Source organism: Bos indicus x Bos taurus, chromosome 9 (genome assembly GCF_003369695.1).
Source record: "Bos indicus x Bos taurus breed Angus x Brahman F1 hybrid chromosome 9, Bos_hybrid_MaternalHap_v2.0, whole genome shotgun sequence".
Classification (NCBI taxonomy): domain Eukaryota; kingdom Metazoa; phylum Chordata; class Mammalia; order Artiodactyla; family Bovidae; genus Bos; species Bos indicus x Bos taurus.
Genome location: NC_040084.1, coordinates 61,811,831 through 61,837,038, shown reverse-complemented (window position 1 = coordinate 61,837,038; position 25,208 = coordinate 61,811,831). Strand labels below are relative to the sequence as shown.

At 41.6% G+C, this 25,208-nt stretch overlaps 1 protein-coding gene across 4 annotated transcripts in view; it reads right to left on the bottom strand.

Annotated features, from left to right (window-relative positions):
- Positions 1-21,617, bottom strand: part of CNR1 (cannabinoid receptor 1) — a 30,979-nt gene extending 9,362 nt beyond the window's left edge. Inside the window, exon 1 of one of the 4 annotated variants that reach the window (XM_027551420.1) lies at positions 21,521-21,617. The gene's annotated coding sequence lies outside the window, so the exon portion shown is untranslated. Of the gene's footprint in view, positions 1-20,138; positions 20,381-20,917; positions 21,100-21,290; positions 21,388-21,520 lie in introns of those variants that run through there. The other 3 variants (XM_027551419.1, XM_027551421.1, XM_027551418.1) reach the window with 3 other exon arrangements.
- Positions 21,618-25,208: the final 3,591 nt, after the last annotated feature.

The following is a 25,208-nucleotide window of genomic DNA, read 5'->3' as shown; positions in this document are numbered from 1 at the left end:
CTTGCACCAGATAATTCGGCTCCATGAACACAGCAAGTCCACTGCTTTTCAACTTGGTGCATTAGTTTCCCTTGCTTTTCATACTCCTCTCAGCAAACATCCTTTCCCTTCCTCCATCTGGCCAAGTCCTTTCCTGCAATTTGATGTCACCACCTCCTATAGCTCCCATGATCAGAGGAAGTACCCTCTCTGGGGCTCCTAGAATATTCAAATAGAGTTCTGTCACAGCATTTACTTAATAGTCTAACATTTCTCTGTGTTTGCATATGTTTTGCCCCTCCTACCCAATAGACAGTAAGCTCACTGAGGGAAGGAATTTTATCTTATGTTTACCCACAGCATATAGTGTAATGCCTACCATATAGAAGGGGACCCTATATATGTTGGTTGATTGAATATACGTATTTCAAAAAAGGAAAAGGTGAGGGACAGATTCTCCCGATCACAATGGAATAAAGCAAGTAGCTTGAATCAAGGTATCTTGCCTAAATCGCTACCCAATCTATATGCGCTAGAAAAATGCTCTATTTAGATGAGGTTGTTGATATTTTAGGGCTTCCCAGATAGCGCTAGTGCTAAAGAACTTGCCTGCCAATGCAGGAGACATAAGAGACTCAAGATTCAATCCCTGGGTTGGGAGGATCCCCTGGAGGAGGGCACAGCAACCCATTCCAGTATTCTTGCTTGGAGAATCCCATGGACAGAGGAGCCTAAGGGGCTACAGTTCGTAGGGTTACAAAGAGCTGGACAAGACTGAGGCAGCTTCGCTTGACTTTGATATTTTAAATGAAAGCTGCCTTGTGTAATGATTGTGTTAGTTGCTCCGTTGTGTCTGACTCTTTGAGACCCCATGAATTGTAGCCCACCAAGCTTCTCTGTCCATGGGATTTTTCAGGCAAGAATACTGAAGTGGGTTGCCACTTCCTTCTCCAGAGGATCTTCCTGATCCAGGGATCTAACCCGGGTCTCTTGCATTGCAAGCAGATTCTTTACCCTCTGAGCCACAAGGGAAGGCCCATGTAATGATTACCTAGCCTAAATATACATGGGGAGCTTTGGCTAAATAGTGGTTAGCAAGGATATCAGCAATGTTTTATCAGACAGTGAGCAAAGTAAGTATGACAGGTAGGTCAGGAGGGCTCCTCCACCCCTTCCTGGTCCTGTAGCCCTTTTGCATGATCCCAGTGTGACCTGTACTGACAGTATGGAGACACCACTGGACCAATGGCCCTAAATCCTCCACAGTTAAATTCTGGCATTACTCAGAAACTCACAGCTAGCTCCTTTTCTGAGCTGGCTCTGTACTCCTTCCCGCACTGGCATAGGGCAAGGCACATGGGGGCTGGGAATGGCTTGACCAGAGGCAGGAGCACGAATGCACAGACCACACAGGGACACCCAGTGTGCACTGAGAGTCTGGTAAAGCCCAATCAGGTGTCCCAGGGAGGCAGGCTAGCTGCAGAGGCTATAAAGGATGCAGAAATAAAAGACTGAAGTCCAACAGCCACCATGGTTGCCCACCGCTTCTTGATTCCCCTCTTCAAGTCTCTCCTGAGTTCCCATCTTAGCCTGGCTCCACCTGCTCACTCTCAAGTGTCCTCAGGTTTCCTGTTCAGCCATCTGTCTGTCATGTCCTTTCTCAAAGCCTCAGTTCTTCCAGAAAATGCCCTACGTGCGCCCACCATTGGGCCACAACTTTTGAGTCAACTTTGCTCTTTGTGCAAATTTACATTTGCTGAACAACTCCACTCACATATGAAAGTGTGCATATAACAGGAGGGATAGAGAAGAGCGCTATAATCTGCGAGAGCCGTTAATAGCCCTGGCACATCCTCAAATCTCACTTTTGCTTCTCAACTCCCACCCATACTTAAAACACACAGCGCACTGGCCTAGGAGATGGCTCTCTGCTCCTTGAATCGCCCTGCACACCTTCCTCCTTTCCTCCTACCCCTCCCTCTGTCTGAAATACTCATTTCCAAGGTCTCTGTTAGCGTATCTTTCTGAGACCTCCTTGACCTGCCCTTCCCTCCAGGCAGAAGCAGTTCTCCCAATTTCCCCCTCTATTACAGACTTTATTACACCATTCTCTCACGAGTTTACATATTTATTTCCATAACTAGAATGTGCTTTCCAAACATAGGACTTGTGTCTTTTTTTTTATGTGACTCACCAGCCTGACAACATGATAGCAGGTGAAGGAGGGGGATGGGGGAAGCTGGGTTCCCTTAGAAATCCTCCCACAAAGCTAATATGGTGGCAGTTGAATTTTACTGAAGCATGAAAGCCATGATTTAAAAATATATATTTGCCTTTCCTTCAAATTAGAAGAGAGAAAGGTAATAAATTCAATGGACACTTGGCCTGAATACCAAAGCTTGAGCCCAGCATTTCTAAGCAGCTACTTGGGGCCAGTCCAAGACCTCCATCCGATAAGTCATCTTCTCTCAAGTAACTAATTCTCCCTTCACATTGCCTAATTAAAAACTAATTTCTTTGAAATTCTCATTATTTTTATGTGCACATTCTACTCATATAATTCAAAATGTACAAAGGGATATACAGCAAAAGAATCAGTCTAACCTCTCCCTTTCCAGTGTTCCAATCAACCAGTTTTCTTCTTTAGAGACAAGACATTTCTTGGTGCTCTTTCCAGAGATATTCCAAGAATAGTTAAGCAAATGCATATACATTTATTCCCTCTTTATTTTCCTTTTAACCAACACTAATATATACAGTGTTTTGCATGTTGATTTTAAAAGTGTACGTGAAGACAGTGCCACAGCAGTACACAAAACCTCCCTCCTCACTTAGCAGCTGCCTTGAGTACCTGTTAGATGAATGTGACCAGCCTCCTAGCGAGGCAGATTTAGGTTATTTATCATCTCCCGCTGTCACAAATAATGCAGCCGTGTCATGTTTCACATTTCTTACCGTACTGTGAATAATCTTTCCAGACGCCCAAGTTCACATCCTAGACTTATCCTGGATTCCTCCTCCTTGGCCTCTATAAACAGGTAGACTACGACTTTTCCCTTTTTAGGCACATATGGAGAGGTTATTATGTGTGGGTGGTCCTCAGAGTTTCTGATGAAAAGTAGACGCCATCATCGTCCCCATTTTGTAGATGGAAGGTACAGAGAGGGTAAGTAACTTGCCATTCACACAGCTAGTGGGTGGCAGGGCCCGAATGAAATCAGATATTCTGGTTCTAGAGCAATGCTGTCCCATAAAAATGGAATGCAAGCCACATTGGCAATTTTTAACTTTCCAGTATTAAGGATACTGTGTGGATCACCACAAACTGGAGAATTCTTAAAGAGATGGGAATACCAGACCACCTGACCTGCCTCTTGAGAAATCTGTATGCAGGTCAGGAAGCAACAGTTAGAACTGGACCAGACTGGTTCCAAATAGGAAAAGGAGTACTTCAAGGCTATATATTGTCACCCTGATTATTTAACTTATATGCAGAATACATCATGAGAAACACTGGACTGGATGAAGCACAAGCTGGAATCAAGATAGCCAGGAGAAATATTAATAACCTCAGATGCAGATGGCACCACCTTTATGGCAGAAAGCGAAGAAGAACTAAAGAGTCTCTTGATGCAAGTGAAAGAGGAGAGTGGAAAAGTTGGCATAAAGCTCAACATTCAGAAAACTAAGATCATGGCATCTGGTCCCATCACTTCATGGCAAATAGATGGGGAAACAGTGGAAACAGTGTCAGACTTTATTTTTTGGGGCTCCAAAATCACTGCAGATGGTGACTGCAGCCATGAAATTAAAAGACGCTTGCTCCTTGGAAGAAAAGTTACGACCAATCTAGACAGCATATTGAAAAGCAGAGACATTACTTTGCCAACAAAGGTCCATCTAGTCAAGGCTATGGTTTTTCCAGTGGTCATGTATGGATTGTAGAGTTGGACTGTGAAGAAAACTGAGTGCCAAAGAATTGATGCTTTTGAACTGTGGTGTTGGAGAAGACTCTTGAGAGTCCCTTGAACTGCAAGGAGATCCAACCAGTCCATCCTAAAGGAAATCAGTCCTGAATATTCATTGGAAGGACTGATGTTGAAACTGAAACTCTAATACTTTGGCCACCTGATGTGAAGAACTGACTCATTAGAAAAGATCCTGATGCTGGGAAAGATTGAAGGTGAGAAGAGAAGGGGACGACAGAGGATGAGATGGTTGGATGGCATCACCGACTCAATGGACATGAGTTGAGTAAGCTCTGGGAGTCGGTGATGGATAGGGAGGCCTGGCGTGCTGCAGTCCATGAGGTTACAAAGAGTCAGACAAGACTGAGTAACTGACTGAACTGAACTGATCAAGGGTAAAAATAAAAAGGTAAAATGTGAAATTAATCTTAATGGTATATTTTATTTAACCCAATGCATCCAAAATATTTTCCTTTCAACATGTGGAACTCACATTAAATAAGAAGCTTCGGACTTCTCTGGTGGTTCAGACAGTAAAGAATCTGCCTGCAATGCAGGAGACATGGGTTCCATCTCTGGGTCTGGAAGATCCTCTGGAGAAGGAAATGGCAGCCCACTCCAGTATTCTTGCCTGAAGAATTCCGTGGACAGAGAATCCTGGTGGGCTACAGTCCATGGGTCACAAAGAGTTGGACACAACTGAGTGACTAACACACGTGGAACTAACCATACTTCAAGTGCTTAATAGCTACATGTGGCTAGTGGCTGTCATATTGGATATCACAGGTCTGGAGTTGCTTTTAATTGTTATGGTAGGTCATCTCCCTAACCTACCAACTGCCTGCTTTCCCCTACTGATTCCAACTAATCAAAGCACTAGTAATTAAGAGAACATTGAATTAGGAGTTAGTAAACGAAGATATTACTAACTCCTAATTCAAGCAATGGCACACCACTCCAGTACTCTTGCCTGGAAAATCCCATGGACAGAGGAGCTTGGTGGGCTGCAGTCCACGGGGTCTCTAAGAGTCAGACACGACTGAGCAACTTCACTCTCACTTTTCACTTTCATGCATTGGAGAAGGAAATGGCAACCCACTCCAGTGTTCTTGCCTGGAGAATCCCAGGGACAGGGGAGCCTGGTGGGCTGCCGTCTATGGGGTCGCACAGAGTCGGACACGACTGAAGCGACTTAGCGGCAGCAGCAGCAGCAAACCAAGATTAGTATCAGAGCTATATTTGGTTAAGTAGTTAATCTTTCTAAGGCTCATTATTTCATCTGTAAAATGGGAAGTGGAAGAGGAAAGTAGAGGAAGACGCCTCAATCACAGAATTGTTCTAAAAATTAAATGAAAGAAAACGTGCATGTAAAATATTTAACATAGTGCCTGGCACAAAATTTAAGCCTGTAATAAATATTAATTATTGTTATCATTACTTAGTATAATGACTCTTTGCCATATATTATTAATTATACTTCCAGATAATTCATTGGCTTAATTAGCTCATAGGCTGCTTATTCAATTTTTAGTTTTCTCTCAGCACTTAAAGCAAATAAAAGATACACACATGGGTGAGAGCGGCAGAAGCTTTACTGAATGTCTAAGATACTCCAGGCATTTGAGACTCCGCATATATTCTATCAATAAATTGTCATAACAACTCTATCAGGTGCTTATTTATAATCCTATTTTGCATATAAGGAAATGGAGGCCCTTATGTTTTAAATGAACTGTCCAGGTGTGAAGCATCTGTAGCTGAACCTATGTTTCTCAGACTCCAGAGTTTCTGCCTTTGGACTTTATACTCTTTTCTAAGGATGAACAATAACTGGGATAAAGGCATTTTGCATTTTATAGTATATTCAAGTCTTCCAGCCTCTTACAAGCACCAATTAAGGCATTTTGCCAGCAGTAATTAAGACTACCTCCTACTAAATCACTCTTTCCTATCCCAGCCCATCTAGGTAAATCTGCCTACTGGCATGGCCTCAAGGATGAAAATGTTAGCATTTGGAAGAGCTATAATGATTTCTCAGTAAAGACAAAGAATCATGGACCTTATTTCAATAATGCAAAACATGCATGCCTATGATTTACTCTATATTAAGATCATCACATATGTGATCACAATTTCCCATTTTAATGTGACCAAGTACTTTCATGAAAACAAACTAGCTTGTTAAAATCAGAGGCAGGGCATGGCATGGTTATGAAATATAGAGTAATTTCTGTCCAGTGTAAGCCAACTTTATAATTAAAGAATGCAGTTAAAAATATACATGGATTTTGTGCAGTTCAAGAATCTTAGTAATGTCAAAATACCACTGTGCTCAGGCTATTTTAACAGTTAATGGCACTGTGGCAATAAGACTGTTCTCTGCATTTTTGCTAATTCTTTCCTTTATTTCTACATTTGGATTATTACAGTAATTTCCACCTGATTATTTTTTTTTGCAATGAGAGTGTTCTTTGAGAGTTCATTAGTAATATAGCTTAGGCTTTGTGGGGGATGCAGCTACCATTAATTTTGCTTTTGTTTGCTACTGGGAAAATCATAATTGCAAATTTTCAGCAAGATGCGTAGATGCACCTATTAAATAAGCAGTTGGTTTTTTATTACTATTATACTAAAAGAATGAATGACATTTAAGGTGATTTTCTTAGAATTTTGCTTTTTTAAAAAATAAGCAACATACTCTAATTTAGGCTGTCATGCCTTATGCATACATGTGCAGTTGCTCAGTCGTGTCCAACTCATTGTGACCCTATGGACTGCAGCCCACCAGGTCCCCTGTCCGTGGGATTCTCCAGGCAAGAATACTGGAGTGGGTTGCCATTTCCTCCTCCAGGGGATTTTCTGGATCCAGGTATCGAACTTGTGTCTCCAGCATCTCCTGCATTGGCAGTGGATTCTTTACCGCTGAGCCATCTGGAAAGTCCTTTATAATAACAATAATAAAAATACTTTCATACATTGAATCTTATTATTTTTAAAAAATTTCAGTTTTTTAGAATAATATCACCTGTTCTTTTTTTCCATCTCTATGCACACCCACTTCTCTATCCACCATCTCCAAACTTACATATCAACCAGCAGCCTATAGTATCATCAAGAAATTTTCATGGGTTTAGCAGCACGGAATTTTTTTTAAAGTCTATTCAGAGTCCATATTTTTGCTTCTATAACCATTAAGGTATAAAATATCCATGTTCTGCTTAGGATAAGCATGGTGTAAGTCTTCAAAACAAGACTTAAAATAGTCTTTTCTATATCAATATAATTTAATAACAGAGTATTTTAATCTTCATTGCCCCACTGAGGACCTTCTTTGTTTTAGAATGATACTTAAGTCATTTAGGTATTTGTCACTGTTGATTCTGGAGTCAAAATCCTTGTAGCATCTTGGGGGGTGGGTAGGAAGGCACTATACAGTATTAGATTCCTGCATGATGTCATATCCAGGAAGGCAGAAAATCCTCTAAAAGCATCAGAAACACTGCTGCTCCCACTGTAGTTACAGACTGTATCACCCCACCAGGCTCCTTTTCTAGTCTAAGTTTGTAAATGCTTTAAGGAAACAATGCCAAGTTCATCGTGTCTAGATTGATAGGCATTCAGGATATTAAATATAGGAGCTCTAGGCCAATTCTTCATCTGCTTGGCTAACCTCATAAAAGATCATTGTGAATGGTTCAAGAGAAGGAAGGTGCCAGTGGATATATTTGTTATGTTACATTCATTTCTGGGAACAAGTCTGGTTTGTCTTAATTTGATCAAGAAAAATAACCTGCTCATGTATTTCTCTAAAGTTAGTAGGGAAAATTTTAACTGCATTATGTCTAAGGCATGTCCTTCATATACACGGCAGATCTCATGTGCCAACATCACAACTAGATGAATGATGTTTCTGTTACAGTCGAATGGGCAACTGAGTCTTTTCTCACTCTCGCCCAACCAGTTGAGCTTTGGAATTATTAAAGTAGTTTTGTTACTTATTGCATCATCTTCCACAGCAAAGCCAAAGACTGACTTAATTATCCTGATGATTCAGGCAAAAATACCAAATTCTTCTTCCTTGTGTTAATGTTCTCTTTCTCATATATTAATATAAAAGATAATTCCATTATGCTGGTAATGCTCGGTTGGTTCTGATAGCTTTAGCTTTTCTTGTACTTTGTAATATACAGCAGAAGTTATTAAATGCACCCTTTTCTCTGGCCTATTCTTACTAACAATATGAGTGTTAGATTTTTCATAAAAATATCAACTAATATGAACTAAATAGCATTAGGATATTTATAAGGCTATATTTCAGTTCAAATTTAACCTTTACATATGCCTACTTATTTAACTTTTGAAGTCTTATTAAAACATAAAGAATTTTAGGGCTCAAGAAATGATGCCTTTAAACAACATCAAATTAAGCACTCACTATTAGGTGACAACGCTAGAAGGAAAGCCTATCACAAAAGCAAATTAATGATACAAATGAACAGATTCCTTAGATTTGCTGACTTTTATAACCAATTCCATTAATCATTTAATTTTTCTCTGATATTGTGATGTTTCCTCCTACCAAGTGCCTTTGCATTTGTGGAGGGAGAGGTGCCTGGTGGTGGGGGAGATATCTTTTCTATATAAGCTGTAAAGAGGATAATTGAAGCAGTCATCTCTTAAAATAGAATCTGCAGCTTTTTTATTTCATAGAAGCCATGGTCCATATACAAAATACTCCATAAGAGTGTCTTCATCTGGCTTATGAGATTTGATCAATAAAGGCCAAAAGCAATATGCAGAACCCAGCAGGCAGGTTATCTTTACAGGTCATTGTCAAGGATAGCAATAACTTAAAATGTGCAACATGTTATCCAATGGAGCAACACACCTTTCCATTTATTCATTCATCTTTCAATAACAGAAAAAGTATCTTGTCTTTGAATCCATGGACTAAAGAAGTCCAACTAAAAATCAAGTCTTGTTTTCCCAGGCTCAAATCTCAAAGTGATTAGGTGACTAGGGTAATTAAATGCACAACAGTGAAAATTCCAATTCCCAAATATTTTTCAATCAGAAACATTATGTGCCAGGCATCATGCTAAGGCTATGTACTATTTTTGTTTAATATCCACATAAATTAGGTGTTATTACAATTCCCATTCTACATATGAGAAAACTGAGGCTTAGAGAAGTGAAATGCTTTTGCCCAGGGTTTCCTACTAGAAAGGGTGGAGTTGGAACTTCAACCCAGGACTGCCTAAGTCAACACCTCTGCTCTCAACTTTGAGGTCCAGAAACCATTTAATAAGACATTCCTCTTTCCATTTCTAAGGAAAAGGAAAGAACTAACTTTGAGAAAGGAGGTAATAAATACAGTACTTAATAATTTTACAAAATGAACAACTAACATCAGAAAGAAAGATCTGCTGACAGTAAAAAAGTTGCCCACAGCACTTGCAAATCATCTTTATCCCATGGGTTTTAGGGACAAAGTATAACAATTAACTATATAAATCTCAGCCCTGGATTAGCACCTTATTTGCAGTGGCTATTGGCAAGTAATAAATAAAATCTAACTTGTCTTTGCCATTATTAAAAAAAAAAAAACTTATACAGACCTTTTTTTCTTTCAGTAGTCAATTATAAGGACTGTGGACAGTAATGACAGTTTCCACAACACCTGCAAGGAATGGAGAGGGCACTTTCTTCATGTCTGAACGAGACATGATGGTTGTTAGTTGACAAAGGCTTGAAACATCCATTGCCCATACAGAGATATTCAGACTCAGTGGAAATCACTCTACTTTCCACTGGGAGCAGAGTGGTTTTCTTAGGCCCAGAGAGAGACTGCCTTTCTGTGGTCAAGTTCTTAAGATCTCGCCTGGAATCCAGGCAGAAGAAATCCTCAGAAGGTCTCCAAACAGGGAGAGCATGCGACTGACTCCTGGCACTCAAAGGCACAGGCACAGAGCTGTGTTATATGCAAGGTGGCAGATGGATATAAAGTTATAGGCCCTTTACATGCTTTGTGTAAAGTTTTATTGGGCATGTGCTCTGTGCTAAACACTGTGTGTGTGCACGTGCTGAGTCACTTTAGTCGTGTCCAACTCTTTGCAACCCTATGAATTGAAGCCCGCCAGCCGTGCCTGTCCATGGGATTCTCCAGGCAAGAATACTGGAGGGGGTTGCCATGCCCTCAGGGGATCTTCCCAACCCAGGGACTGAACCTGTATCTGTTAAAGTCTCCAGCCTTGGCCGGCGGGTTCTTTACCACTAGTGCCACCTAGGAATCCTACTGAACACTGCAGATATTATATATCCATGTATCACACCTAGATAATGGATGTGGGTCAAGGAAACAAGGGAAACAATTTTCCCTTCCAACAAACCCTTCAAATAAGGTCCATTCATCTGCTCTTCCCCTCCCACAGAAGACAGTAGTGAGTAGGATATGAATACATGTAACAGGCAGATGGTACTTCATCATCAAACAGTACTGACTGGGGTAAATCCCCTTCCTACATGTGCTCTGAAGTTTTCTTCCTGAAGAGATGATAGGCAATGCTGAATCATTCTATAGCAGTCTTTCTTGTGTCTAAACCCTTCAGATCATGAACACCTTGAGAGCAGAGTAAGGACTTGGAGTATATGGTCTTGAATATCCTCTGCCCGGCCCTGTGCCCGGCATTTAGTAAACAAGCATTTAGAATGCTTGTTTACTAAATCAATGTTGGCAATACAGCAGGACTATCCTAGCAGAATGACTTTTAACTGTGGCTAGTTTTCTTTGGCATAAAGTCCGTTGATCATTAGGGAAGTAAACCTGAGCCTTGGTCTTATACAAACATCCATCTGAAAAGAACTGCCCAGATGTAAAAGTTACATGGAAGACATCAACAACTATTTATCCCAGGATCTTTGATCTCAGTTTCAAACAGAAGTTATATTGATGGCGAGCAGAAGTTCTGGACAAAGGTCAGGTATTTACTTTTTATTCTGATCCTTGTTCAGCCTGGTGTATTATGAACCTCAATGTTTTGCCACATAAAAACGATGTATAAGGAGATTTTTTTGAGATGCGCAACTGTGAATGAATTCTAATTATACACTGTTGATAGACCTTTAAAGACAATATATAAAACTATGATTATAATGGACTTTTTCCTTTCCTCAAATGCATACTATTATGCACTGATTTTTCCCAAGTGGTTTCTCCATGTGCAAGTGTGTTTTCAAAACAACTTGTCAAGAGAAGTTATGTGAAAATTCAGCCACTAGATGGAGTGGCTTTTAAAAGCCCTCAGGAATCAATTTGTTACTCTGTTCAGTGGATATAGTTCTTGCTTTGGTTGAGCAACTTCTGCTACAACATTTTATGCGTTTTACAACTGAATTAATTTAAACATATATAAGAAAACATGTTAGAGATGGTTAAAATGGGTTATTACTATTGCCTACAAAAACAAAATTTCTAATTATTTTTCTGAGGCAAAAGGGCATTGAGAAAATTTAATATACTGATAAAAATTAATTGTAAGTATTTGGAATTCTGCCTCAAGAAAGTAATTAAGAATGAGTAAAGGAAAGTAGTTATACTGAAAACAAATGACATGTTTATGCCAAGAGATGCTAAAAGTAAGAAGGGAATATCTTGGGAGCCCAAAATCAATTCTAATAACAAACTCAACTCATTTCTATTTTATGAAACATTTGGCTTTCCAATTTTCAATTATGAAATCACCAACACAGGTCATAACTCTGTGATGAAAAAGAATGGAAAATTATTTTCTATTCTTACAGAAGCTAAAATGGAATATTTCACAAGAGAAGTTAGTATCTGTTCAAATACTCATACAAATCAAGGATACAGTAGCTTTCTAAATAACTCAATTTCCTTCCTATCATTTTCTTGCTGGAATAATTTTAAACATTTTTATTGTTAAGTTCAGGGTTCCATTTAAACGTGATTTTAAAAACTAGGTACTTACAGATCACCTACTTTAGTTGAAAATCACCTACTTTAATAACAAAAATTTCAGTGTGTATGAGCAATACTTGATATAAGCAGAAAAAAATATGCTTTCAAGATGCAAATTATAATGTACAAACAGAACTAGAAGAACTTGGTTTCAATAACGATATAAAAATATGTTTTGGAAATGTAACAAATTGTATGAAAGGTCAGAATTTTCATGCCATTGAAACCATGAAGTAGTTCTATTATACTTATTTAAGAACTTGATTTTGAATTAAGGTTTGTGTGATACAGCTATATGATTTTGAACAGAGTTGAGGAACTAAAAGCATTGAGAAAAATGACATGAAGATAAAGAAATGGGAAATAAGATAGTTGAGCACAGGCTGGACATCTCAGCATACATCTTGAAGAATAGTCTGATAAATCACATGTGGTCTGGAAGTGCACACCTAGTTAGTTTATAAGTTGTACATGCGAGCTCAGTCACTCAGTCATGTCTGACTCTTTGCTACGCTATGGACTGTAGCCCTCTAGGCTCCTCTGTCCATGGGATTTTTCTAAGCAAGAATACTGGAGTGGGTTGCCATTTCCTTGTCCAGGGTATCTTCCCGACCCAGGGTCTCCTTCATCTCCTACATGGGCAGGCAGATTCTTTACCACTGAGTAACCTGGGAAACAATTTTATAGGTCAGTGGCTCTGAAGGGATGCTCTTCAACCAGTAGCATCAGCATCACCTGGGAACTAGGGAGAAATGTAGTCGCAGGTCAAACAACAGACCTACAGAATCAAAAACTCTGTGTTTCTGAGTTGGGGCACTTTTGTGTCTTCACAAGGCCTCCAGGAGAGTCTAAGACAGTCTGAGGTTTTAGAACTACTGTTAAAGATGATGGAGACCTGTGAAAAAGATTAGATGAAGGAGGAAAACAGAACTAACCTTTCAGAAGTATCGAGGTTAGATAGGAAGAAAGAATATTCTATGAGTATAGGTTTTTCGATCATTGAAATGGATTGCGAAGGAAGCATAAAATAATATAAAATAACCTCCCACAGATCTTTAAAACCAAGCTTTTTCTATTTGATTGAAATAGAACAATGTAGTCTAGCCTGAAAATGAGGGAAAGGAGTGAAGAATCTCTCAAGGATTTTCAGTCTCCAAGCTTCTCTGCACTTTTTCAGGGAACTTATTTGCTAGATCTTTTGTCCAGCAAAGGAAAGTGGCTTCAAGACATAACACGTACTTATTCAGCTGCAGATATAAATTAAAAACTGCATACCATTTTTTCTTAATTCTATTTACTCTGTGATACATTATTTTATGGTTTGGGGGAAAAGAAGAGCAAACAGAAATATTTCCAGCTTAAAAAGAAAATAAGCTAGAGTGTTACTTTTATTTTTTCCTGTTCTTTTATGCTCAGTAATCGTTGAGTTCCTTCACAATGGTGTTGAAAGACGTGGTTAGCGGTCCTATCAAACTTCGCCTCAGTTCAGTTCAGTCGCTCAGTCGTGTCCAGCTGAACTGACGCAAAGTTTGAGAGGACCGCTAACCACGTCTTTCAACACCATTGTGAAGGAACTCAACGATTACTGAGCATAAAAGAACAGGAAAAAAATAAAAGTAACATTCCAGCTTATTTTCTTTTTAAGCTGGAAATATTTCTGTTTGCCCTTCTTTCCCCCCAACCATAAAATAATGTATCACAGGAGATGAACCCAGAAAATGACAAACTAAAATGGAAATTTTGCAGCAGGCCCAACTAATGCAAATCTATTGCAAATTATCTTACAGAACTACCCCGGTAATTATGCAATTTTCACTGCTTATAGCTGGCAGAGATCTTTCAAAAATACCTACAAGTTATAAATACATGGAAATATATTCCCAAACACTTAAATATATGACTCTGGGCAGACTGTTTCCTCTATAATTATTTCATCAATAAAAATGGATCACAGATTACTCATAATTAGTTTCCTTAGTCGAGGACTAAAATCATTCAAAGATTTCCCCCTTTTCTGGTGTGTATGAACTTAGATCTAATTTTCAAAAGTAGTTGTATATTTTCTAAAGTCATATTCCCACATAGGCAAAAACACAGAATTCTTTGGGCAATCATTTGCTTACTTTGGTTATGAGTTAAGTTGTGTAACTTTTTCAAGTCTTTTTTTCATTTTTCTTCATGTGCACATCACTTGTTCCCCACAACTTGTACAAAAGCTAGAGAAAACATTTGGAAATTCTGGTAGCCATGCATTGAAATGAGCTGAAAATATGGTCCGTTTAAGAAGTAATGCTGGAATAAACCAAAATACACAGATCACAGTGGTATTAAAATAAACTTCCCTTACAAAGGAATAAATCAAGTTGATTTAAATATAACTGATTTAGAAGTAAACAAGAGTGACAAAGGCATACCACCTATGATATTGGTTCACTTGCTATATTAAAAACACCTTTTTTTAGCTGCCTGACCAATAGAGTTAGTTAGCATTAGTCGCTCAGTTGTGTCTGACTCTTTGCGACCCCACAGACTCTAGCCCACCAGGCTCCTCTGTCCGTGGGACTCTCCAGGCAAGAACACTGGAGTGGGTTGCTATGCCCTCCTCCAGGGGATCTTTCTGACCCAAGGATCGAACCTGGGGGTCTCCTGCATTGCAGGCAGATTCTTTACTATCTGAGTCACCAGGGAAGACCAACAGAAATCAAGGTTATAAAATTTCCCATTCAAATGTCTATATGTGAAAGTGGAAATTTGGTTTTATTTTTTAAGCATACTGGAATTTATCACCAATTTAAAGGTAAGACTCCTTTTAACTCAATTTACAGAACTCATACTGACTCCAATTATCTCCTCTAAATATATGGCCTAAAGAATGGATAAACAAATGATAAAGGAAAGAGGGGAACCCTCCCATGTCAACATAAACTTTGAAAAACATTCTTTCCTAATTACATTTTTTAAAATTATATTTAAATATACTACTGACATACACAGTTTGTGAAAGCATTTGCCAGTATATTCAACTCCCACAACAGATTGCCTGGCACGTCTTTGAAAAACGCTTCTGCTTTTCTTTAAAAAGCAATAGCATAGAATTTGCGAGTGGGAATAAAAAATAGATATTACACTGCTGAATTTTGGAAACTATGCTGTACTTTATCTCCTGAAGTGAAGAAAACTTTTAATGCTATTCAGAGTTGATAATGATGGTAAGGAATCATGCCAAAGGTATCCAATTTCTTTTCAACGAATCCAAACTCTAAACAATTAAAAATCCAAATCAGAGTGGAAAAATAAGACATTAGATAATAAAATATCATACTCCTAGGGGAAAATTATTTTCCATCTGTGTTAGAAGAAAAAGGAACTTAAATCCTTTCATTCAAAAATGCAAAATTTACTTTGAGAGGCTTATTCGAAAGGACAGACTATAATGCAATAATAGCACTAGGGGGTAAAAAACAATGAGTCGGCCAAAAAACCAAAAACACTAATTCCCATCTGACCAGTCTCAACTCACATGTTCACTAACAAAATAAAACAAGCAAAGCAAAACTTTGAAAGCTTTGCTAAAGTGCAGGTGTGAACATTTCCCCAGCTGGGGCTAAAACGGAACTCATAGTATTTCAGTACAACTGCAATGACTCTGCCAGACCCATTTGCTCAGATTAGGGGAGTAAACAGTTCTTTCCTCAAAAACCCATATGAATGCAACTCTGAACCTCAGAATTCCATGCTCCCTAAATTATGAAATTAACCTGTCCTAGTGAAACTTTCAAATTAGAGGAGATTCCAAAGTTGTTCACCAATCATCTATATGAAAAGTACTTCAAATATATGGAAAGCAGCCATGAAAATTAGATCAAGAATATATTTGTCATCTCAACTGCCCTAGAAAAACTGTTACAATGAAATGTACTTCATTTTCCATGACGCACCCTGTTCAGTCCCGAGCTTTTTAGTAAATATTTTATGGTAAGAACTGGAGGTAATCACACTGATTGCTTGAGGCAACAACTTTGACCTCTGATCACTGGTATGTCATAGACATACCTATTATCCATGCAGGCCTGTTTGAGATAGAAGTTCATCTAACCTCAAATCATTTGAGGAGTACCAAGAGAAGCACTGGAAAACCACTAAAAGAGGCTTCCCCTTTTCTCCTCACAAATTTCCCAAAGTTTTAACTTACTTGTAATAGCATTATAATGTGTTTTATCCAAGAAATATAACTATATTAATATGCATCTTGTGACACAGTGATAATTTTGTATGTGTATGTGCGTGCTCAACTGTGTCCAACTCTTTGTGATCCTGTGGACTGTAGCCCACCAGGCTCCTCTGTCCATGGGATTCTCCAGGCAAGAATACTGCAGTGGGTTGCCATGCCCTCCTCCAGGGAATCTTCCCAACCCAGGGATGGAGCCCATGTCTCGTATGTCTCCTGCACTGGCAGGCAGGTTCTTTACCATAGTGTCACCTAAGAAGCCCATAATAACCTTGTGTATCTTCTCCGAACTTTCTTTCCAAGATTAATAAACAACCAGTGAAAACTGTGTTAAACACAACAGTCAATGTTTACGAGAAAACTATAACTGAATGTGGTTCTGCCCATCCTGGCATCTTCATAAGATTCTTAGAACATAGGAGACTGGAATAGGTTTCTACTCTCCTGGAAAATAAGAACAGTCTTGTTTTGATTCAAGGTGGGTACTTCCTTTGGCCTTGAGTTGTCCATGTCCATCTGCACAGTTCCCTTGAATTTGGACATTTCCCCAAATTCATAGAATTTATTTAAAATCTGAATCATATGTTCAAATATATCAAGGCAACATGTCTCAATTTTTAATTTAGTTGTGATTATACATCCAGGAAAAAATTTTGTTCATATACACATATAGAGGTATATTTATACATGCTGTCATCTTAAATTCTGCAATCTATAATTTGACATTACATATACTCTGGATAATATTTATTGTTTCTTTTAGTCCAGAAAATATTTGGGAGAAAACTAAGTTGATCTGCAATATGTTATGAGGTTAACCCAATCTAACCTAAGAATATAGATTAGTGGATAAATGGTTATAAAAACATTAAAGAGCAATTTAGTTACAAAATGCTGAACCTTCCAATCCCTCAAAAACAGGATTCATGTGGTTATACTGCAAAGTTAACATTATCATGAGAACAGGATTAGGAAAGAGCTGGAGACTCAGAGGGAAAACAGGAGGCTAAAATTTTACCAATGCAAAATATATCCAGTGGTTTTCATTTCCTCATTAACTTTTCCACCAGCCTTCATCCATGGAAAAAAAAAAAAAACAACTCAGCAGAGTTTGCGGCCCCTCAAATATAGATATGCAATATAGAAACCTGGCCTTGGCATAGTTTTTCAAACAATGTTGGGTCCAGGTGATTTCAGAGTCCGAAGCAAAATTATAAATAATTTAAGCCCAAAGGCTGGCTTCACTCTAATTTGTTAGTTCAATTAGAAGATGATGAATACAAAAATAAAAGAGACAGACTTACACGGTGGTGACACAGCATCCCTTTTTGCAGGAATGAAAGCTCTCATCTATGTGCTTCACGCAACGGAGCTAACATCATTACCCCAAGAATAACAGGCAGCAAACTAACAGACAGGCCCCATCTTCCTAACCAAATTCAAGATGCTATAACCAAATCTTGTTTTACTCATCACGTGTTGTTAGGTATTTCCGAGTTTGATTTATTACTCTCTTTTGCAACATTCCTGGAGAGCTAATTATGGGAAATAATTCTTTGCCTTATTAGGCCAACTGTTTTCTGGGAAGAAACATTTGGTAAGCCCGGTGAACTAAAAACTGCTATGAGAAGTTCCATTTCCTAATAGTTTATTCTGATAAGCAGAGTATTCCCATTCTAATTCCACCTAATAGGCAAGACAACCTCGGAGCCTGTCTAAATTTTCTGGTGGTGAATATTAGTTCCGGGTTAAAGCAAAGAAGTATGTCACACAATTGTTTTGAAAGAGTTTTTCAGGCTTTGCCTTAGTAATTTAATAAGCTGACACTGCATACTAAACACATATCAGCACAACCACTGGGATTGCTGCTTTCTTGAGACAAGAGGTAACCCGATTCAAGGAGTTTTCTTTTGGAAGAGGCTATGACAAGCCACAAATATAGTGGTTCTTCTGGAGAATTTCATTCCCAGCAGTTTCGTCTTGGTAACATTTAACAATTTCACTATTTTAACATTTTGAAATGCCAAAAAGAACACAGTGATCCTGCAGCTAGGCTTATTAGAGAAGAACAATCTCACAGGCGAGACAGGAGGCACGTGGTCCACTGGGAAAAGGGTAACAGAAAAAGACAGAAAACAGTGGATAACAAACAAAGCCAAGCACTACTCCAGTGTAAGATGGGACTTTTTTTCACCGGAAGGTGAATCTTCTCTCTCCAAAGTGAATAATGTCATTTACAGCTTCTTTTAAGGGACAGGGCATAACATTCTTTTTAATATGCATGTATACTGATGCTGTCTATTAAAAGAGGAGATATGAATATAATGTGCCTTTTAACCGTGAGTATGAAAGCATAGTAATTTTCTTTCTGAAAGGTCAGAACCAAGCATTATCCCACTGTGGCATTATTTTACCCCAGAGAGGCTTAGGAACACAAGGAACACCAACACTTTCCCGGTCAAACACTTGATACCTACCTGAGCCAAGACTGCTCCTTGCCTGGAGTAGGAGACATCTTTAGAATAAAAAGAGTTCGTTTACAGTAAGTTCTCTTGATAACCTAAAATAGTTTTTAAAAACCGTATCCAAGTGTCTTGCCTAACTGTGGTAACTGTTATTGCTCCTACAGTAACTGCCTGCAGTATTCAATGTTTAAAATTCTGGAGATGCATGGATGCTATTCATGTATAGGTAATCAGAAAATAATCTGTGTCACTTAAGAAACTATGCACAGCCTTTCTGAGAACATTGCTCCTAAATGAGTTAGAGAACATAGGAGGGCAAGGAGTACCAGGGAAAAAAGGACAGAGAAAAAAATCAATCAGTGTATCTTCTCCTGCAAACTGTCAGCAGGGTGGGATTAGAAAAACAACACTTTAAATCAGATAAAGTCCTATGGGAACCTTAAAGGTTGGTTACTCTGAGCTTCTCAGGATTCTGCAAAATAGATTGATGGCAGTGGTCACCCATTGATACTCAGTGTCCACTGAGTTTCCCCAGAGAAATTGCATTTCCCTCATTGTTCAAAAGATATTAACTTGGTAATAAAAATGAGAAGAAGTTATGGAACCCACTGAGATATATTTCAACACCTTTAAAACCAGTAGATCTGTTCTAATCTCTTATTGGATTAAATGCCTGAGGATGCTAATACGTGAAGAAAGCAACAAAGCCAAGAGCAGCACTTATGTGAAGGAAAATAAAAAAGATGCGAGACAAAATAACGAATAGGTGACTCAATTTTTTCTCATCTGTTCAACTGAAAACTAAAATCAGAAATATGCATGATGCTTTTAAACTTTCAAATGACCAAATGACAGTTTCTCACGTCTGTCACAGCAAACACATTCTCATTCACAGGAGCTGATCATTTGTGATTGTGAGCCTTGGCAAGAAATGTCTTTTAAACAGACAACATCAACTTTTTTTCATCTAATGGCTACTTCTGAATTCAATGGTTCCATCACCATTCAAATTTAATTATCAGTTAAATGCTAATTTCTTTTTCCTCAAAGAAAAGTGGTTCCTGTAGCTATATTTTTATATGTAAAAGTTTATTACTTGATATACATTTCTTTATATGACATTTAATAATCTGACTTTGGACAGCTTCTAGGTTTGGTGCAGAGATCGATGTATTTCTTCAGGAAGACTCAGCTGCTGATAGGGTTTAGAGACATTAAGCACCAACTCAAGCACCCGTTTTTCAAACATGCACAATTACACATTTTCCACAAACAGACATCAGTGCATACAGACAGCCAGGTGCTCACACATTCAATAACTAGTAAATGGTAGAAACCTCCAGAAGTAGCACAGACCACAGTTAACAGGCTAGGGCTCTACGGCTTAGTAAACACCAGTGCACAATTCGCTCACACGGAATCAGAACTCCACGAAGGACACTTGGGAACCACACTGGTCAGCACCCGAAGGGGCGGGAGGCGGAAGAAGTATTTACAAATGCAACCCTACCAGGTCTTACCCTTCGCATCCCCCGGTCCTCGCGGGAGAAGCTCCCTCGCCACCTCTCGCCCAGCGCAGGGGCTGCTTCTCTGCTTGAACGAAACGTCCCCCCACCTGACTCTACGGAGAGCTCTGCCGGGAACCGAGGCGCCCCGCCCGGGCCGGGGGAAGGCACTGGCGCCGCGGGAGCCGAGAAAGAGGCGGAGGCGGAAAAGAAGTGGAGAAGGCAGGGGTGGCCGAGGGAGTAGCGAGAGGGAGGCGGCGCCGGCGCGGGGATGCGGGCGAGGAGGGGTGGGGTGGAGCGGGGTGTGCCTCCGTCGGTCGGTCAGGAAGTCAGTCGGTCCGCTCAGCCCGTGCGCCGGCGTCCCCTGCCTCCAGCGCCAGCCCGCGACGGTGATCGGGACTGGCGCCCCCTGCGCTCGCGAGCCTCGCCCCTTGCCGGGGCTCCTCGCTGGGTCCTCCCGCTCGCCCTGCCTGGCCCGGCGTGGGGCCGCCCGTTTCCGCCAGCCCCGGAGCCCGTCGCCTCGCCCGGCGCGCGCGGTCCCCGACTCTCCCTGCGCTCGCGCTCTGGCTCCCTCTCGCTCCGGTCCCATTTATGAAGCGCGGTCCCATCACGTGTTAATGAGCCTTTGTCCTGCCCTGGCAGCGGCGGCGGCACAGACCCCGCCGAGGGAACTGCGCGGGGAGGGACCGGCGCGCGGCGCCCGCGGCTCCAAACTTTGCTGGCGCGAGGGGACCCGCCGCTGGCGCCGGCCCCGGGGCCAGAGGGGACGAGCCTCTCTGGTCCGCGTCACCTACTTCTCTTCCTCCTCCTCTGCCGCCGCCGCGGTCCCCGGGGGCCCCACTGCCATGACCTGGCTCTCCTTCCAGACACTCTCACACTCTGGCCGAGCCAAGAAAGGGCTCGTGCCTGCACCGTCCCCGACCTCGAGGCCATGAATCACGCGCGCCCAGCCAGCGCGCAGCGACAACACCTTGCGCGGGGGTCACGTCTGGGCCAGCGGGCTGAGCCGGAAGGGAAGGGGGAGAGGAGAGGGGAGACTAGGCGGCGGCGAGCCCCACCCAGACCCCCCAGTTCCGGGCCGCTTCCGCGGCAGGCGGCCACTAGCCAGGCCCGGGGTCAGGCGAAGCCCGGGGACCGCGCCGCGCAGCCCCCGAGTCCCCGTGCTACCTGGCAGAGGCCACGCGGCCACCTGTCCTCCGCCCTCGGGCGCCGCCTGGTTCCGCGCCGGGCGCCTCCTGCAGCCTCCGCCTTCCCCGCCCGGCGCGGACCACTCGGGCGCGCCCCACCCGCCCGGCCCCGGCTGCAAACATTTGGGCTCCGTAGGCGGCTGGCTCTGCGCCTTCCTGCCCGGCGCGCCCCCTCCCCAGCCGGGGTTGGGGGCACCCCGCGCCTCGCACCTTCTCGCAGGAAGAGGACGCCCCCTTCCAACGCCGGGCGGGGGGCGCCCGGGGCTCGCGGGCAACCGCGGCAGGCGCCTGGGAATCCGTGGTGCACCCGGCTGCCGCGGCAGGAATTAGGGGACATGCTCGTTAATTGGTTCCACTATCAGCCGCTGTCTGCCTCCGGTGTGCACGGATCAAACCTTAATTGGTCTTTACATTTATCATGGTGAATTGCGAACCTACAAACAAGCCTCAGCCGCTGTTTCAGCAGAAAAGGCCCTCCCCCTTTCCCCAGGGCCGGGCAGGGCTGTAGCGGCGGCGATCCCGGTTATTTAGACATCTTTATCTCTCCGGAGTTGGGTCGGGGGAGGACTGCCTGGTTTCCACCTGATGCAGCCAGGTCCTCCGGCCCCAACAGCCCCGCGGAAAACGCTTGGTTCGGTTCCTTCCCAAGCTCTCCTCTCCTTGACAGCCTCAGCGTTCGTTTTATGACACCCCGCTAGGATCCAGCAGTTTCTGCCCAGTCCTCATACTGCACGCGCTCTGGTTCCGATCTCTAGTCTCGCCTTGCCCAAGCCCAGAGCTCAACAATCCGAACAGATTTGGGCCCCATATTTGGACTACGTGATGAGAATCCGGAAAAGCGAGCCTCTCAAGGAAAGGAGGAGAATTGGTGCGGAGGAAACCCATGGATGGTGGGTTCAGAGTCCTGGATAAGGGGAGGTTGTTGAGTGCCTTTTGGACATCTCAATCCAAATCACAGAAAATACGCAGGGCTCCACTGAAGTCTTTGAAGATCTCCTAAATTGCTTTAGGCTAGAAAAAGTATTTCCTATTTCCCTATCAGGGAAATGGACATTTGCAATAGAGTACACAGCGGAAATGTTTACTTTCTGCTAGGTAGGTAGACGGAATAAGTTATAAACAAAGATCTGATGGACCGGTCAATCGCTGGCGAGTGGGTAGATGCGGGATTAAATCTGATGCCTGAGGCAGACTCTGCTTCCGTCTGAAAAAGCCCTCTTCAACCACTTGCGACGGGAAGACAGCTCTACCTAGAGATTTAAAGGGGGGCGGCGGGGGGGGGGGGGGGGGGCATTTGTTCCTTTCTTTCTTTTCTTTTTGGGGTCATGGTTGTTTATTTTACTTTTACCTTACACCCTTGTCAGGAGGATATATTTGCAAAGTTTTGCCCCCTTGTGACCTTACAGACTTTAATGTCCCAAGTGACCTGGCGATTTGATAAGAACTAGTTTGCCACTTCCTGGTAGTGTAGGTTCAGAGGTTTGCTAGTAGGATCTAGACAGCTCTTCTGATGATGATGAGGTCGTCTTTCGGATGACAAGAAAGGCTAGGGAGTTAGGCTTCTGGAGGGCTCTTAGGCAACAGGGGTTTGTTTCACATGGGAGCTGCCACCTTTCTCTGGAGCATGATGACCTATGCTCTTGGGGTGGCCGAGGTGTTTAGTATCCTTTGGAAATATGACACTGACACTTGCTGGGGTAGCCCTTATAAGACATTCTCCCAATTACCAGTCTGCCCCTTGGTGGTCAACCTCAAAAATTTAAGGGTGGAAACCATTTATAACCTAGGGAAGGAATTCCATGGAAATCTTATATCTCAACTCAGCCACACCAACTTTTGCTTTCTCCTAAAGAAGAGCAATCTAATTACTTTAATTATTTCTAAGTCATCCTATAGCTCTTTTGATTGATGGTGGATCTCTTCACTGAATTCTGAAATTCCAAGCAGCAACCGAGGATCCAAAATGACCTGAAATCTATTTGTTGAGTGACTGGCCAAAGTGACCTGTAGACAGTCACTCATTAAGAATCTAATCAAGTAGTGACTCCAGCAGCTATAACTGTTTAGCATGTTATTCTGTTGTTGTTCAAGATGAGGCCTCGGGAGGTCGGGGAGAGAAGGCTGGAGCCTGACAGCTGGTGAATTGTACTCACTTTCCATTTAGAGTTCAAGGATAATGCTCAATAATGGAGTCAAAATTTGACTTGTGACCTGGCATTTTATCACCACGAGTGAACGCTTTGTTGGAACTGAGAGAGTTATTATGTTGTTTAGAAAATGCCATTCTTGTAGGCATGCTTGTCTATCTTTAAAATTTAAAATCTGTCTTCAGCTCATCAGGGTGGTAGACTGTCAGTCAAAGAATGGCTATACTTTTCCCTTGAAGCTGGAAGATGGGCAGACGGCTGATAGTGTGAAAGCCAGATGCTCCTCTGTGCCTCCAAGTTCACATTTGGCAAGGATCACCTTTATATGGGAGGAAATGATTTGGTTTTCACATGTGGTTGGCCAGCCACTGCCCTCAGAAGAGAGTCAGCAAGAATGACAAATACAAGCTGTCAGCATCCCTTTCAGGAAGACTATGTTGAAGGCACACATACATTTAACCTAAGACATTGGATGATCCTTGGTTATCACAAACCTACATTGAATTTGAACCTATGTCCTTCTGGGGAAAGACACAGAGTGCCCCTTAGTGGGTTTCACTAGTCCTTGCATTGCTACATACGAGGCTGTCTGGTTTTTTAGTTCTTTATCCTTTTAAAATTAGAACAGGGCTATGATGAGCCAATTTACTGCCGTGCTGTGTAATTTAGGTTATTCACTCAGTGAAATGTAGAGGATGAGAGAACAGTGAAGACTGCATATTTCAACTTCAAAGAAAGATAGATCTCAATTTATTTCTGCCAAAGTATTGATAGTTATATTGGACATAGAACATTAGAGAAGCGTGTTCTGCCTCCCTAAGATAGACGCTGATCCAAAAGGAGCCGTAATTCACAGTTTCTTTTTATACTTGTTTTGGTTGGTGGTACCTCTCTCCCATTCCCCAAAGGAGTGATCTGTTGGGAATGATGAGTAATGGTTTACCAGTTTGGGAACTGGAAGCAGAAACATCACTTTCTTTTAGAGTTTTGAGAGTTCTTTCTGAGTTCGGGTTTCAAGTATTTGTTTTATTTGTTTGGCCCCCCTTTTTTTTTTTTGGTATTTTCAGTGTGTTGCTCACACCACAGGGCTGGAACGCTCTCAGATTAAAGACATTTTCAGAATGATGTTATGACGACACAATTCATTCTCATTTGGAGTATTGCTTTAGAGTTCGACAGTTATTAGTGGGTCTCCTTTGAAGCATTAAAGCAGGATGTTTTTCAGCGGCTTTGCCTTGTGAGATGGGAATTTATTCTTTATTCCCAATCTAAAAGGTGATTGACAGCAAGCCTGCAGACTGGGCTGAAGCTCTGTCATCCCAAGCTTGAGTTCTGAAATGTTTGTTCAGGAGATGCTCGATCACTGATGCAAGCAACCTAAAGACCCTCCCGCACCACTTCTGCATGTTTCTCAAGAGCTACCAGCTGGTGATGGGGAATGACATTCTATCTCACTCCACCATTAGAAATTAAACTTCATGAAATCTGTTGTAGATGGAGAAGCTGGTTGCTAGGGTAGGAAATGAATGGGGTGAGGAAGGAAAGATGATGGGCTTCTCTGACCTTGGGGGACACTGCCTTATGTTAGGCACAAAGAAAATCACTGCCACCTCTCAGTGATCTTTCCATATAACAAAACACATTCTCATTAGGGCTTTTTTTTATTTTCACCTTCTCACCTTCTTTCATTAAACCCCACTTTTAAACATCCCAGCTGAGCAGCAGCAAGGAAGGCTGAGAAATGACAGGAA